Source organism: Neolamprologus multifasciatus, chromosome 7 (assembly GCF_963576455.1).
Source record: "Neolamprologus multifasciatus chromosome 7, fNeoMul1.2, whole genome shotgun sequence".
Taxonomy (NCBI): domain Eukaryota; kingdom Metazoa; phylum Chordata; class Actinopteri; order Cichliformes; family Cichlidae; genus Neolamprologus; species Neolamprologus multifasciatus.
Window position 1 is genome coordinate 22,153,128 of NC_140445.1, and position 17,374 is coordinate 22,170,501.

The 17,374-nt window shown below is 40.8% G+C and overlaps 1 protein-coding gene and 1 long non-coding RNA gene across 3 annotated transcripts in view; one reads left to right on the forward strand and one right to left on the reverse strand.

Moving 5' to 3' along the window:
- pappaa (pregnancy-associated plasma protein A, pappalysin 1a) overlaps window positions 1-17,374 on the reverse strand; it is a 129,166-nt gene that overhangs the window by 95,127 nt on the left and 16,665 nt on the right. The window lies entirely within an intron of this gene.
- LOC146514210 (uncharacterized) lies at window positions 9,721-10,893 on the forward strand. The gene is made up of 3 exons (XR_014875378.1): window positions 9,721-9,950; window positions 10,056-10,127; window positions 10,441-10,893. It is a non-coding gene; the product is annotated as an uncharacterized LOC146514210 (long non-coding RNA).

Below are 17,374 nucleotides of genomic sequence, written 5' to 3' on the forward strand. Positions count from 1 at the left end.
GGTTTGGGTACTGCACCTGGTCATGAATATTCACACAACGTGTATTTTTTAAGGCTTCTGATTGGCTAACAGCCGGAAGGTCCCTATAATTACGGTTTTTGTCAGATAGTGTGTGTTACATAAAACAATTCTGTGTTCTGATTGGCTGGCAGGCAGAAGGTCCTTATAATTACGGTTTTTTTTTTTAAAAAGATTGTGTGTTACATAACAAAGTTCTGTATTCTGACTGGCTGACAGTTGGAAGGTACCCATTGTTGTAGTTTTTATTAAAAATAGTGTTTCAAAACATGACCATAGATAAATCCTTGAAACTCTGTTAAATTTAAAACTCCACTTTCAGTGATACTGAGATGACTAAACTACTTAATCTAGCACTTAATATATACTGTAGTTATGCTTTATTAACTCTTGACTGTGTGATGGTTAATTTTTTAAGCATTTCTTTTTTCATATTTTGCTCTAGGAATCCTTTATATTATATATATTATATGTATTATTATATATTATAATAGAGGAGAGGAGAAAAGTGCGACCGCCTTCGTCAAGAGCAGTTTTCCTATTTTATTGTGAAGGTCCTGTGTTTCCATGTTCATTCTGTTCAGTTTTGCTCCCCCTGTCTCGTTATGGTTATTCGTGTTACTGTGTTCCTTGTGTGTTCTCACTTCCTTCTTATCCTTCTGTGTATTTAGGTCAGTGTCTCCCTCAGTCCTGTGTTGCTTCCTCCCTCCTTACTATGTGTGTGTCCCTGTGTCCTTCCTCATGTATTTAGGGCTCCCATTATAGTTCATGTTATTTTTCCCAGTTTCGGTTTTGTATGACTTTTTTGTGCTCAGTAATAAAGCTGTATTTTAAGTTCACATTTCACCCTAGTGAGTTTGCGTTTGGGTCCTATCCTGCATGAAATCAGCTGCTTTATGACACCATCTGTCATGGCTGGGCAACACTCGTTGCCTTGTTGTTGTTCGTGTGTAATTTACGTTGAGTACGCTAACCACGTTATAAAATTAATGCACGTAAGGTGAACTAGCAAACACCGTCATATTTACATGCGGCTGTCTTCTTGTTTGATGGCAGATACTCCCTTCACCCTGGCCAAAGGCTAAAATGACCAAAGAAAAAGAGGGAAACAGCTAAACATGAGAGGTTTTTGGATAAAGTTTGTGTTTTTTTCCATTGTTTAAGCACTGCTTCCAGCCAAGAGTAATGCCATAAATCCCCTATAGCTGCAGAAACGGCTAACATTCTTATCTTTTTACAAAAAAACAGCTAAACATGAGAGGTTTTTGGACAAAGTGTGTGTTCTCCATTCTTTAAGCACCGGTTCAAGCACCGTTTAAGCGCCGGCACCGTTTCAAAAGTACCGGTTTGGTACTGGTATCGGATAAAACCTAAACGATACCCATCCCTAATCATCAGTGCATCAGGAAGATAAACACAAGTGATTAGGTGCTTAGTAAATAGTTCAAGCAGCTGAAACCTCAGGAGGAGGAGGTGGAGCAGGAAGCATCATGGAAGGACAAACCCTTGTAGGATGAAGCACTAATCAGGGCTCCAAGTGCAAGACCAGTAGAGGCTGGTGTTTACCACACCAGGCAGGACCCTAGATCCAGTCTGTGCAAAGATGCCTGCCATATATGATCTCTCACCTTCTCAACAAAATCCAAAGGGTTCTGGATGTGGTGTTTGGAGCTGCATATAAATGGGTTGTGGACAGAAGACAGAAATGTTGAGATGTTATAGGTGACCAAATTGATCATCCAAACAATTGTTCTTAAACATACACCCTGGCCTCATCAGTTCTCATGGCCACTGATCAATGGTCATGACAAATTGGATACTAATGATCATGGAACTGACCTCACAGCCCATTGTTGATGCTAGTTTCTGTCATTATGTAAATGTACTGTTTATAAGGTTGGGGAAACCTGCAGTAGGCTGAGACTGAAGAATTCACCAGTTGGGGATGAAACATTTCTAAAAATCACTAAAAATAGTATGTCCAGATGAACAGATTCAGCATTCTGGTACTCTTTAAAGAATGTAAAAGTAAGGTTTGAGATTAGCCTATAATTAGATAAGTCAGCTGGGTAAAGTGATGACTTTTCTCTTGTTTATAGTCCCCTCATGCTTCAAGAGGACCACCGTCCTGAAGAAACCTAATGTGAGCTGACTCAGTGACTGTCACCCAAGAGCACTTACGCCCATTGTTATGAAGTGCTTTGAGCATATAGTCAAAGTTCACATCACATCTTCAATGCCTGCTCGACCAGTTTCAGTTTACCTACAGGCCAGAAAGATCCACAGATGATGCAATAGCATTAGCTCAGCATATTGCCCTCTCCCACCTGGATCATAAAACACATGCAGTGGTGTGAAAAAGTATTTGCCCCCTTCCTAATTTCTTAGTTTTTTTTATTTAATTTTTTTGCATATTTATCACACTCACATGTTTCAGATCATCAAACACGTTTTCATATTACACAAAGATAATATGAGTAAATACAAAATTTACTAAGGGAAATAAGCTATCCATACCTACCCGGTCCAGTGTGAAATAGTAACTGCCCCCTCTTGTTAAATCATCAATTAACAGTTTTTGTAAAGCTGAGTTCAGTTTCACTGGCCACACCCATACCTGATTATTACAGACCTGCTGAATGAAGAAATCACTTAAAGAGAACCTGTCTGACAAAGTGAAGAAGGCTAAAAGATCTCAAAAAGCCAAAGAGCTTCACAATCTACAAAAACAATATGAGAAACAAAGTCATTGACATCTATCCATCTGGGAAGGGTTACAAAGACATTTCCATCGCTTTGGCACTGCAGAGAGTCATTATCCACAAATGGAGAAGACTTAAAACAGTGCTGAACCTTCCCAGGAGCAGCCTGCCTACCAAAATTACTCTAAGAGCGCACTGCCGACTCATCAAGGAGGTCACAAGAGAACAGCCAGAACAGCATCTAAATAACTGCAGACCTCACTTGTCTCAGTTAAGATCAGAGTTCATTATTCAACAATAAGAAAAAGTCTGGGCAAAAATGGCATCCATGGGAGAGGTCCAAGGAAAAAACTACCATTGACCAAAAAGAACACAAGGGCTCCTCTCATATGTGCCAAAAAACATCTTAATGATCCTGAAGACTTTTGGGAAAATATTCTGTTGACTGACAAGACAAAAGATGAACATTTTGGAAGCTTTGAATCCCGTTACATCTTTTATCAAACTAACACAACATTTCATAAAAAGAACATATAGCAACAGTCACACATGGTGGTGTTATGTGATGGTCTGGAACTGCTTTGCTTCATGACACCTTTCTGTAATTGATGGAACCATGACTTCTGCTCTCTACCAGAAAATCCTGAAGGAGAATGGCCGGCAATCAGTTCATGTCCTGAAGTGGACATGAACTGAACATGAACTCATGAAGTTGGGTACTTGGGTTATACAAAAGGACAATGATCTGAAACACATCAGTAAGTCCACCTTTGACTGGTTAAAAACCCTCAAAAGGAAACCAAAATAAAGGTTTTGGATGGGCAGGTGACACTACCATCATTCGTTGCATTTCAGATGGAGACGAGTCTGCTTACAGAGCAGAGGTGAGAGCCCTGACATGGTGTCAGGAAAACAACCTACTGCTACCTACCCTGTCACTTGGTGTTCGCTCGCTCTGTAGTAGAGTATCACTTCCTGTTCCTGCTCAAACACAGTGGTGTTTCTGAGTAGCTTATTTGCTTAGCAGTTTAATTAACAACTTTTAAATACATTCTTTTTTCAGAGTATAATCTTCACGTGCTTCATCCGAAGCACACTTTCTGTGTACTCACTACCTAATTTATAGCCAAAGTTTTCACTCACTGTCTCTGTACTGTTTTGCTAGCTTAGCTTAGCTCGTAGCCGACTCGTTAGCACCATGGCTACTTCACCTGTCCCTCCTGCACTTTCTTTCATTGTGTCAGATGTTTAGTTACTCCTCGGCCTCCTTTAGCAGTAATGATATCTGTAACAAATGTAGCATATTTGCAGCTCTGGAGGCCAGGATTACTGAATTGGAGACTCGGCATCGCACCCTTCATTCACCCTTAGCTAGCCAGGCCCCTGTAGCTGGTGCAGCCGAAGATAGCGTAGGCCCCGCTAGCTGTTCCCCAGCAGATCCCAAGCAGCTGGGGAAAGAGGGCGGCTGGGTGACGGTGAGGAGGAAGCATAGTCCTAAACAGAAGCCCCAGGTACACCACCAACCCGTTCATGTGTCTAACCGTTTTTCCCCACTCTGCGACACACCCGCTGGGGGTCAAACTCTGGTAATTGGTGATTCTGTTCTCAGACATGTGAAGCTAGAGACACCGGCAACCATAGTCAATTGTCTTCCAGGGGCCAGAGCAGGCGACATTGAAGGAAATTTAAAACTGCTGGCTAAGGGTAAACGTAAATTCAGTAAAATCATAATTCACGTCGGCAGTAATGACACCCGGTTACGCCAATCGGAGGTCACTAAAATCAATATTGAATCGGTGTGCAACTTTGCCAAAACAATGTCGGACTCTGTAGTTTTCTCTGGTCCCCTCCCCAATCAGACCAGGAGTGACATATTTAGCCGCATGTTCTCCTTAAATTGCTGGCTGTCTGAGTGGTGTCCCAGAAACGATGTGGGCTTCATAGATAATTGGCAAACCTTCTGGAGGAAACCTGGTCTTGTTAGGAGAGACGGCATCCATCCCACTTTGGATGGAGCAGCTCTCATTTCTAGAAATATGGACAAATTTATTAAACCCCTCAAAATATGACTATCCAGAGTTGGGACCAGGAAGCAGAGTTGCAGTCTTACACGCCTCTCTGCAGCTTCTCTCCTCCTGCTACCCCCCCAAAAACCCATCTTCATAAAGACTGTGTCTGCTTCCAAAAAGAAAAAAAACAAACTAAAAACCAGCAACAAACAACTTAAACATAAACAATTACAAAGAAAGAACAATACAGTATCCACATCTGAACCAAAGAGTAAAACAGTGAAATGTGGATTATTAAATATTAGGTCTCTCTCCTCCAAGTCTCTGTTAGTACATGACTTAATAATTGATCAACAAATTGATTTACTCTGCCTTACAGAAACCTGATTGCAGCAGGATGATTATGTTAATTTAAATGAATCAACACCCCCGAGTCATTCTAACTACCAGAAATCTCGAAGCACAGGTTGAGGGGGCGGTGTGGCAGCAATTTTTCACACCAGTCTATTAATTAATGAAAGACCAAGACAGACTTTTAATTCATTTGAAAGCCTGATGCTTAACATTGTCCACCCCAGCTGTGAAACTCAGAAACCAGTCTTACTTGTTATCATCTATTGTCCACCCGGCCTTACACAGCAGGGTGAACATGGTTGAAACGCAGACAGACCAGCGACCAGCACACGAGAAGACACGACTTAAATATACACAGAAGAACATCGGGAGATTACACACAGGTGGGGAACATAGCTAGAAGTAATTGACGAGACGAGACAAGGGACAGAAACAAAAAAAAAAAAAAAAAAAGACAAGGAGCATAAGTCCAGAAACACATGAAAACGATTCAAAACAAAGCTAAACCAGATCAAACATGAGTCCACAAAAAAGTTCAGGGGGGTCGACAGCACATGAGCCAAATCCAGAACAGTTCAGGGGGGCGGCCGTGTGGACAGCAGCGTCGGCGGCAACGCAGGCGAAACAAGTCAGGAGGAAGGCAGTGGCGGCAACAGAGCAGGTCCGGAGGCCAACGGCAGTGTAGCAATCGCAGCACCAGACGAGGAGGGACCAGACGAGGAGGGACCAGACGGCAGCGTGGCAGCCACGGAACCAGACGGCAGCGTGGCAGCTGCAGGTGGTGACGCTGCAGGCGATGGTGTGTAAGTTGCAGGTGGTGGCTGAACGGACTCCCTAGAGCCGTCAGCGGACACGAGGATATGCTGGCTGGGTCCTCCGGGACCCCCAGCTAACGAGACGTGATGCCGGACGGGCTCCTCGGACCGTGCAGCTGACGAGGCGTGACGCTGACTAGGCTCTCCTGAACCCCCAGCTGACGAGACGTGACACTGGCGGGGCTCTCCAGAACCCCCAGCCGTGCTACTGGCTGAGCTAGCGGCAACACAGGAGACTGAATGGCAGACTGAACTCAGGGCAGCTGGGCAGCAGACTGAACTGAGGGCGACTGAAGTAATGGTTGAGATGATAATGGTGGTGGAGTTGGCAACTGAGCTAAAGGCAGCAGGGCTGCAGACCGAGCTGCAGGCAGCGGGGCTGCAGACTTGAGCTGCAGGCGGGGCTGCAGACTGAGTGGGGGAGGGTGAAGATGAAGTTTGTGGAGAATGAAATCCTGAATGAGCGGGTGCAGTTAGTCCAATAGCCAGGGGTGGCCGGAAATGAGCTGCTGTAGCCTGGCTTCCACAGCGCAGAGCAGCTCACTCTCCCTCATGCTCTAGCCATAGGTTGACCAACCTGGAAGCAGAGTCGATTATGACCTCCTGAAGTTCCTTGGGTGGGGCAAATGCCGATGGATCCATAATGTGGCTGGTCAGTAATGTCACAGCGAACGGGATGAGACATGTGGAGGAATTAAATGAGGATCCAAGCGCAGGTACTCGTAGATGCGAAGGAGATTTATTGAAAAAATAAAGCACAAGGTGGAAATGGCAAAACGGAAACAAAACTAATCTATACTGGGACAAACTAAACTACTGAACAGCAAACATGAACACGAACATGAAGGAAGGTGAGCAGTTGAACCTGAAGTTGGACAGCAGGGTGAACACGGTTGAAACACAGACAGACCAGCGACCAGCACACGAGAAGACACGACTTAAATACACACAGGTGGGGAACACAACTGGAAGTAATTGACGAGACGAGACAAGGGAAGCTAAACTGAATACACTCACATAAGACACGGACCTTCACAATAAAACAGGAAACAAGAAACAACTACACAAAGATGCAGACTAGACACTAAACTAAACCTACAGGAGGGCACCAGAACAAATCTACACTAAACATGAGACACAAAACCTAAGAACTAATCCCTTAACAAGAATAAACAAAAACATAGAATTCTACTAATAATCAACAAAGCACAAGAATCAGAATACAATCCAAAATTAAACCAAAACACAAGAACTCAAAATGCTGGGTCAAAATGACCCAGAACCGTGACACCTTACTTTTTTTCATGTTTGTCAAATAAAGGATGGTTAAAATTCTTTGAGCCTTTAAAAAACACACCTGATTTGTCTGCTAGATGTGGATGTGATTGTTAGCTTCAAGCCACGGCACATCTTGGAGCCACTTTTCTGAAAAAAGTCTTTTCTCTGGCTCTGGTTGGTGTTTCTTAGCTAGTGGTGGCACACCAAAGAAGCTGCTTAATGTCTGTTGTTTTTTTGGACATTTAGCTGGTGACAAGCAACACATGTAAGATTAAATGAGACAGTCAAGTACGCAAAGTGTCACTACGCATTCCTAATTTTTGTCACGCATTCGTACCTGCGTACCAGTTATGTGCACCCCTGTCTATAACACACAGCCAAACAACTACTCACTCAATAACTACTATCAAATTATCATATCTATTCAACCTAACATACATGTTTTGCATTTAATCTGTCAAGTTTGTTGTTATAACTAATAACTAATGCAGGAAAATGGCATGTTTCTTTAAGGTTTTGTTCTGCTTGTTCTATATTGTAAACAGAGCCAATTTTACACTGTATAATTTCCATAGGATTTATTAGTTTCAGATTTTTTTAGTCATATCATATGATCTCATTTATTCTGTACTGCTAAACAAAACAATGTTTGGTTTCTCAAACTGTCCATAATTGCTAGTGATAAATTCATTGGTTTCAGGATGCACCTTCTGTATCTTCAAACAAAAGATCAGAACAAAAATATAATAATTAAATACATTTTTCAGAAGAAAGCCACATCTTGATACATGCTGGTTTAACATAAGGATCTAAAATATGTCACACTATGTTGTTGGTTGAATCTCAGATTTGTTTAACATATGCAGATGCAAGTGTAAAACCATTGCTTCAGTGGTGGACCTCGGCTGGTGGTGTGTGATGAAACATGTATTCCCTTGTAGTGTACCTTTGCCTCAAATAAATAACTAAATACTTTTTAAAAGAGGAATTTCCTATAAACAAACAAATGCAATAAAACTCAGTCCTTCGTCACTGTAAATGTTTCACTGAAATTCCATAAAAAAGTCAGAACTCTCATCACCTGACCACTTTTTAGCCAATGAGCTGTTTTTCACCCCTCCCCCTCACTTCGTGACTTCGAGTTGAGGAGTACCGACACCGACGCTGGTGTGGAGAAGCCAACAGGTAACTTTAAACTTTAAACTTTCGAATTTTGCCAGCTTTGTAGCCCAGCAACTGGTCAGATTTAGTTTTGTTGAGATTTTTCTTTGGTGTATATTCCTTGATTGAGTTTTGTATTTCAATGTAATTCTCATGCTAAAGCTAGCTTTTTTGATGACACGCAGTTGTGTATTTAATTAGTCAAGGTTAAATACCTAGTCTAACACACACCTTTTTAGTTAAACTGTAACATTTGAAATTACTGAGATGTTATTATTTATTCATCCATCCCACTGTCTCCAGATTTTAAGCAACGCTGAAATATAGGTGACACGCTATTAATGAGACATTTCAGATAACCGAGGTAGCTAACATTTAACTCTCTGGAGTGCAGATTATATGACCAATTTACGGTGTATCAGCAACATGCGTATATAACAGTTTTTAAAAATGTGTTGATAGGCCAAGTAAAACCAGAGTTATGATACACAATTTACGCTTTTTCCTGAAAACTGTCGTCAAGTTTAGTGCAGGAAAATATAAAAACGGTATTTTCTTAAAAAACAAAACATAGATACATTATTGCCTCTCAATTCAATTTTATTTATATAGCGCCAAATCACAACAAAAGTCGCCTCAAGGCGCTTCATAGATACAGAGAAAAACCCAACAATCTCATTTCCTATTGTGGTGGACAAATGAACATGAGCCGATAAAACAATTAAATCAAAAGTAGTCAAAAACAGCCGATTATACCATTGACTCCAGAGGGTTAAAGACACCTCCTGTGAAAGATCAGTTTTCATTATCAACTATTTTCCTGAAATATTAAATAAATTGTACTATTTTTTTTTCTTTTTCTGAGACAGTGTATTGCAATGAGGCCCCCGAGAGCAAAAATTAAACCAAAAGATGAAGCAGTAAAATTTTCATCTTTGGGGCAGGACAAAGATGGATTTGAAGTGAAATTCATAAATTCAGTAAAAGGTGAGGTACTAGGATACTTGTTGAGGATTTTTGGCACAGTCATAAGTTTAACCATTGTAGTAGACCCATGTTGACATTTTCTATTTTCTTTGTAAGGTCGAGGAGTGTTTAGTAGGTGCAACTATAACAAAGGAGACTTCCTTCTGGAATATCGCGGAGACGTTGTAACCAAGAAGGAATATGAAAACAGAACAAGATTGTACCATGACGCCTTAAAGGTTTTTCTTTTGAATTCAGGTACAATGGACAACAATTGTGGTATGTAAATTAAAATAATTCATTTTTCAGCCTACTTTTTGCAAAAGTTGTGTCGACCACATTAAGACAAACTGCTAGCTTGTTACAAATCCATATAATTAAAAATGTAATCAAATTGTTCAGCCTTTTTATAAACCTTGTGTAATTTTGTGTGTTACATTTTTTGTTATCTCAGCATTGATGCAGCCAGAGAGGATGGCTCCTTGGGCAGACTGGTGAATGACGATCACGTGAGCCCAAACAGCAAAATGAGGACAATCACAGTAAATGGAAAGCCTCATCTCTGTTTATTTGCCATAAAAGACATCAAGCCGGGGGAAGCAATAACATACAACTACGGTGACTCTGACTGGCCATGGAGAGTAAAGGTACATATTATATTTACATTTACCGTAGTGTAGTGTAGTATTGTATAGTCTCAACTTATCTGTGTTGAATGGATGTTAATGTACTTTTGTGTTTGCTTGCACAAGGTTTCGGAGCACCCTGACCGTTCTCAAGCTGCTGTGCCCATGGCATCGTCCTCCTTTGAAGTTGATGAGCAGGTGACTAATTTTCTGGTGTTGTTATTATTGCAACAAGAACACAGCCGAGTTGTTTGGATGTTGATAGTGAGGGTGTTAGACACAAGTCCTATAGTGTTGGTTAATGTAAGATACCTACATTATGAGGACTGTGTGTGGATACTGCCGAGTGTCATGTTGGTTCACACTGGAGAATTAATTTTCACTCAATATTAATTCATTACATTTACCTCATTTATGTCAATAACCAGTGTACCTTCATAACTGTATTGTATAGTCTCAACGTATCTGTGTTGAATGGATGTTAATGTACTTTTGTGTTTGCTTGCACAAGGTTTCAGAGCACCCTGGCCGTCCTCAAGCTGCTGTGCCCATGGCATCGTCCTCCTTTGAAGTTGATGAGCAGGTGACTAATTTTCTGGTGTTGTTATTATTGCAACAAGAACACAGCCGAGTTGTGTGGATGTTGATAGTGAGGGTGTTAGACACAAGTCCTATAGTGTTGGTTAATGTAAGATACCTACATTATGAGGACTGTGTGTGTTTTGGATGCATAAGTCTATTGAAAGATGGGCTCTCAAGTCTGTGTGTAACAGAGACCCTGCAGTGTATGAAGCTTTCAGGTACATTATTATGAGGACTGTGTGTGGATACTGCCGAGAGTCATGTTGGTTCACACTGGAGAATTAATTTTCACTCAATATTACTTCATTACATTTACCTCATTTATGTCAATAACCAGTGTACCTTCATAATTGTATTGTATAGTCTCAACGTATCTGTGTTGAATGGATGTTAATGTACTTTTGTGTTTGCTTGCACAAGGTTTCAGAGCACCCTGACCGTTCTCAAGCTGCTGTGCCCATGGCATCGTCCTCCTTTGAAGTTGATGAGCAGGTGACTAATTTTCTGGTGGTGTTATTATTGCAACAAGAACACAGCCGAGTTGTTTGGATGTTGATAGTGAGGGTATTAGACACAAGTCCTATAGTGTTGGTTAATGTAAGATACCTACATTATGAGGACTGTGTGTGGATACTGCCGAGTGTCATGTTGGTTCACACTGGAGAATTAATTTTCACTCAATATTAATTCATTACATTTACCTCATTTATGTCAATAACCAGTGTACCTTCATAACTGTACTGTATAGTCTCAACGTATCTGTGTTGAATGGATGTTAATGTACTTTTGTGTTTGCTTGCACAAGGTTTCAGAGCACCCTGACCGTTCTCAAGCTGCTGTGCCCATGGCATCGTCCTCCTTTGAAGTTGATGAGCAGGTGACTAATTTTCTGGTGTTGTTATTATTGCAACAAGAACACAGCCGAGTTGTTTGGATGTTGATAGTGAGGGTGTTAGACACAAGTCCTATAGTGTTGGTTAATGTAAGATACCTACATTATGAGGACTGTGTGTGTTTTGGATGCGTAAGTCTATTGAAAGATGGGCTCTCAAGTCTGTGTGTAACAGAGACCCTGCAGTGTATGAAGCTTTCAGGTACATTATTATGAGGACTGTGTGTGGATACTGCCGAGAGTCATGTTGGTTCACACTGGAGAATTAATTTTCACTCAATATTACTTCATTACATTTACCTCATTTATGTCAATAACCAGTGTACCTTCATAATTGTATTGTATAGTCTCAACGTATCTGTGTTGAATGGATGTTAATGTACTTTTGTGTTTGCTTGCACAAGGTTTCAGAGCACCCTGACCGTTCTCAAGCTGCTGTGCCCATGGCATCGTCCTCCTTTGAAGTTGATGAGCAGGTGACTAATTTTCTGGTGGTGTTATTATTGCAACAAGAACACAGCCGAGTTGTTTGGATGTTGATAGTGAGGGTGTTAGACACAAGTCCTATAGTGTTGGTTAATGTAAGATACCTACATTATGAGGACTGTGTGTGGATACTGCCGAGTGTCATGTTGGTTCACACTGGAGAATTAATTTTCACTCAATATTAATTCATTACATTTACCTCATTTATGTCAATAACCAGTGTACCTTCATAACTGTACTGTATAGTCTCAACGTATCTGTGTTGAATGGATGTTAATGTACTTTTGTGTTTGCTTGCACAAGGTTTCAGAGCACCCTGGCCGTCCTCAAGCTGCTGTGCCCATGGCATCGTCCTCCTTTGAAGTTGATGAGCAGGTGACTAATTTTCTGGTGTTGTTATTATTGCAACAAGAACACAGCCGAGTTTTGTGGATGTTGATAGTGAGGGTGTTAGACACAAGTCCTATAGTGTTGGTTAATGTAAGATACCTACATTATGAGGACTGTGTGTGGATACTGCCGAGTGTCATGTTGGTTCACACTGGAGAATTAATTTTCACTCAATATTAATTTATTACATTTACCTCATTTATGTCAATAACCAGTGTACCTTCATAATTGTATTGTATAGTCTCAACGTATCTGTGTTGAATGGATGTTAATGTACTTTTGTGTTTGCTTGCACAAGGTTTCGGAGCACCCTGACCGTTCTCAAGCTGCTGTGCCCATGGCATCGTCCTCCTTTGAAGTTGATGAGCAGGTGACTAATTTTCTGGTGTTGTTATTATTGCAACAAGAACACAGCCGAGTTGTGTGGATGTTGATAGTGAGGGTGTTAGACACAAGTCCTATAGTGTTGGTTAATGTAAGATACCTACATTATGAGGACTGTGTGTGTTTTGGATGCATAAGTCTATTGAAAGATGGGCTCTCAAGTCTGTGTGTAACAGAGACCCTGCAGTGTATGAAGCTTTCAGGTACATTATTATGAGGACTGTGTGTGGATACTGCCGAGAGTCATGTTGGTTCACACTGGAGAATTAATTTTCACTCAATATTACTTCATTACATTTACCTCATTTATGTCAATAACCAGTGTACCTTCATAACTGTATTGTATAGTCTCAACGTATCTGTGTTGAATGGATGTTAATGTACTTTTGTGTTTGCTTGCACAAGGTTTCAGAGCACCCTGACCGTTCTCAAGCTGCTGTGCCCATGGCATCGTCCTCCTTTGAAGTTGATGAGCAGGTGACTAATTTTCTGGTGTTGTTATTATTGCAACAAGAACACAGCCGAGTTGTTTGGATGTTGATAGTGAGGGTGTTAGACACAAGTCCTATAGTGTTGGTTAATGTAAGATACCTACATTATGAGGACTGTGTGTGTTTTGGATGCGTAAGTCTATTGAAAGATGGGCTCTCAAGTCTGTGTGTAACAGAGACCCTGCAGTGTATGAAGCTTTCAGGTACATTATTATGAGGACTGTGTGTGGATACTGCCGAGAGTCATGTTGGTTCACACTGGAGAATTAATTTTCACTCAATATTACTTCATTACATTTACCTCATTTATGTCAATAACCAGTGTACCTTCATAATTGTATTGTATAGTCTCAACGTATCTGTGTTGAATGGATGTTAATGTACTTTTGTGTTTGCTTGCACAAGGTTTCAGAGCACCCTGACCGTTCTCAAGCTGCTGTGCCCATGGCATCGTCCTCCTTTGAAGTTGATGAGCAGGTGACTAATTTTCTGGTGGTGTTATTATTGCAACAAGAACACAGCCGAGTTGTTTGGATGTTGATAGTGAGGGTGTTAGACACAAGTCCTATAGTGTTGGTTAATGTAAGATACCTACATTATGAGGACTGTGTGTGGATACTGCCGAGTGTCATGTTGGTTCACACTGGAGAATTAATTTTCACTCAATATTAATTCATTACATTTACCTCATTTATGTCAATAACCAGTGTACCTTCATAACTGTACTGTATAGTCTCAACGTATCTGTGTTGAATGGATGTTAATGTACTTTTGTGTTTGCTTGCACAAGGTTTCAGAGCACCCTGGCCGTCCTCAAGCTGCTGTGCCCATGGCATCGTCCTCCTTTGAAGTTGATGAGCAGGTGACTAATTTTCTGGTGTTGTTATTATTGCAACAAGAACACAGCCGAGTTTTGTGGATGTTGATAGTGAGGGTGTTAGACACAAGTCCTATAGTGTTGGTTAATGTAAGATACCTACATTATGAGGACTGTGTGTGGATACTGCCGAGTGTCATGTTGGTTCACACTGGAGAATTAATTTTCACTCAATATTAATTTATTACATTTACCTCATTTATGTCAATAACCAGTGTACCTTCATAATTGTATTGTATAGTCTCAACGTATCTGTGTTGAATGGATGTTAATGTACTTTTGTGTTTGCTTGCACAAGGTTTCGGAGCACCCTGACCGTTCTCAAGCTGCTGTGCCCATGGCATCGTCCTCCTTTGAAGTTGATGAGCAGGTGACTAATTTTCTGGTGTTGTTATTATTGCAACAAGAACACAGCCGAGTTGTGTGGATGTTGATAGTGAGGGTGTTAGACACAAGTCCTATAGTGTTGGTTAATGTAAGATACCTACATTATGAGGACTGTGTGTGTTTTGGATGCATAAATCTATTGAAAGATGGGCTCTCAAGTCTGTGTGTAACAGAGACCCTGCAGTGTATGAAGCTTTCAGGTACATTATTATGAGGACTGTGTGTGGATACTGCCGAGAGTCATGTTGGTTCACACTGGAGAATTAATTTTCACTCAATATTACTTCATTACATATACCTCATTTATGTCAATAACCAGTGTACCTTCATAATTGTATTGTATAGTCTCAACGTATCTGTGTTGAATGGATGTTAATGTACTTTTGTGTTTGCTTGCACAAGGTTTCAGAGCACCCTGACCGTTCTCAAGCTGCTGTGCCCATGGCATCGTCCTCCTTTGAAGTTGATGAGCAGGTGACTAATTTTCTGGTGGTGTTATTATTGCAACAAGAACACAGCCGAGTTGTTTGGATGTTGATAGTGAGGGTGTTAGACACAAGTCCTATAGTGTTGGTTAATGTAAGATACCTACATTATGAGGACTGTGTGTGGATACTGCCGAGTGTCATGTTGGTTCACACTGGAGAATTAATTTTCACTCAATATTAATTCATTACATTTACCTCATTTATGTCAATAACCAGTGTACCTTCATAACTGTACTGTATAGTCTCAACGTATCTGTGTTGAATGGATGTTAATGTACTTTTGTGTTTGCTTGCACAAGGTTTCAGAGCACCCTGGCCGTCCTCAAGCTGCTGTGCCCATGGCATCGTCCTCCTTTGAAGTTGATGAGCAGGTGACTAATTTTCTGGTGTTGTTATTATTGCAACAAGAACACAGCCGAGTTGTTTGGATGTTGATAGTGAGGGTGTTAGACACAAGTCCTATAGTGTTGGTTAATGTAAGATACCTACATTATGAGGACTGTGTGTGTTTTGGATGCGTAAGTCTATTGAAAGATGGGCTCTCAAGTCTGTGTGTAACAGAGACCCTGCAGTGTATGAAGCTTTCAGGTACATTATTATGAGGACTGTGTGTGGATACTGCCGAGAGTCATGTTGGTTCACACTGGAGAATTAATTTTCACTCAATATTACTTCATTACATTTACCTCATTTATGTCAATAACCAGTGTACCTTCATAACTGTATTGTATAGTCTCAACGTATCTGTGTTGAATGGATGTTAATGTACTTTTGTGTTTGCTTGCACAAGGTTTCAGAGCACCCTGACCGTTCTCAAGCTGCTGTGCCCATGGCATCGTCCTCCTTTGAAGTTGATGAGCAGGTGACTAATTTTCTGGTGTTGTTATTATTGCAACAAGAACACAGCCGAGTTGTTTGGATGTTGATAGTGAGGGTGTTAGACACAAGTCCTATAGTGTTGGTTAATGTAAGATACCTACATTATGAGGACTGTGTGTGTTTTGGATGCGTAAGTCTATTGAAAGATGGGCTCTCAAGTCTGTGTGTAACAGAGACCCTGCAGTGTATGAAGCTTTCAGGTACATTATTATGAGGACTGTGTGTGGATACTGCCGAGAGTCATGTTGGTTCACACTGGAGAATTAATTTTCACTCAATATTACTTCATTACATTTACCTCATTTATGTCAATAACCAGTGTACCTTCATAATTGTATTGTATAGTCTCAACGTATCTGTGTTGAATGGATGTTAATGTACTTTTGTGTTTGCTTGCACAAGGTTTCAGAGCACCCTGACCGTTCTCAAGCTGCTGTGCCCATGGCATCGTCCTCCTTTGAAGTTGATGAGCAGGTGACTAATTTTCTGGTGGTGTTATTATTGCAACAAGAACACAGCCGAGTTGTTTGGATGTTGATAGTGAGGGTGTTAGACACAAGTCCTATAGTGTTGGTTAATGTAAGATACCTACATTATGAGGACTGTGTGTGGATACTGCCGAGAGTCATGTTGGTTCACACTGGAGAATTAATTTTCACTCAATATTAATTCATTACATTTACCTCATTTATGTCAATAACCAGTGTACCTTCATAACTGTACTGTATAGTCTCAACGTATCTGTGTTGAATGGATGTTAATGTACTTTTGTGTTTGCTTGCACAAGGTTTCAGAGCACCCTGGCCGTCCTCAAGCTGCTGTGCCCATGGCATCGTCCTCCTTTGAAGTTGATGAGCAGGTGACTAATTTTCTGGTGTTGTTATTATTGCAACAAGAACACAGCCGAGTTTTGTGGATGTTGATAGTGAGGGTGTTAGACACAAGTCCTATAGTGTTGGTTAATGTAAGATACCTACATTATGAGGACTGTGTGTGGATACTGCCGAGTGTCATGTTGGTTCACACTGGAGAATTAATTTTCACTCAATATTAATTCATTACATTTACCTCATTTATGTCAATAACCAGTGTACCTTCATAATTGTATTGTATAGTCTCAACGTATCTGTGTTGAATGGATGTTAATGTACTTTTGTGTTTGCTTGCACAAGGTTTCAGAGCACCCTGACCGTTCTCAAGCTGCTGTGCCCATGGCATCGTCCTCCTTTGAAGTTGATGAGCAGGTGACTAATTTTCTGGTGTTGTTATTATTGCAACAAGAACACAGCCGAGTTGTGTGGATGTTGATAGTGAGGGTGTTAGACACAAGTCCTATAGTGTTGGTTAATGTAAGATACCTACATTATGAGGACTGTGTGTGTTTTGGATGCATAAGTCTATTGAAAGATGGGCTCTCAAGTCTGTGTGTAACAGAGACCCTGCAGTGTATGAAGCTTTCAGGTACATTATTATGAGGACTGTGTGTGGATACTGCCGAGAGTCATGTTGGTTCACACTGGAGAATTAATTTTCACTCAATATTACTTCATTACATATACCTCATTTATGTCAATAACCAGTGTACCTTC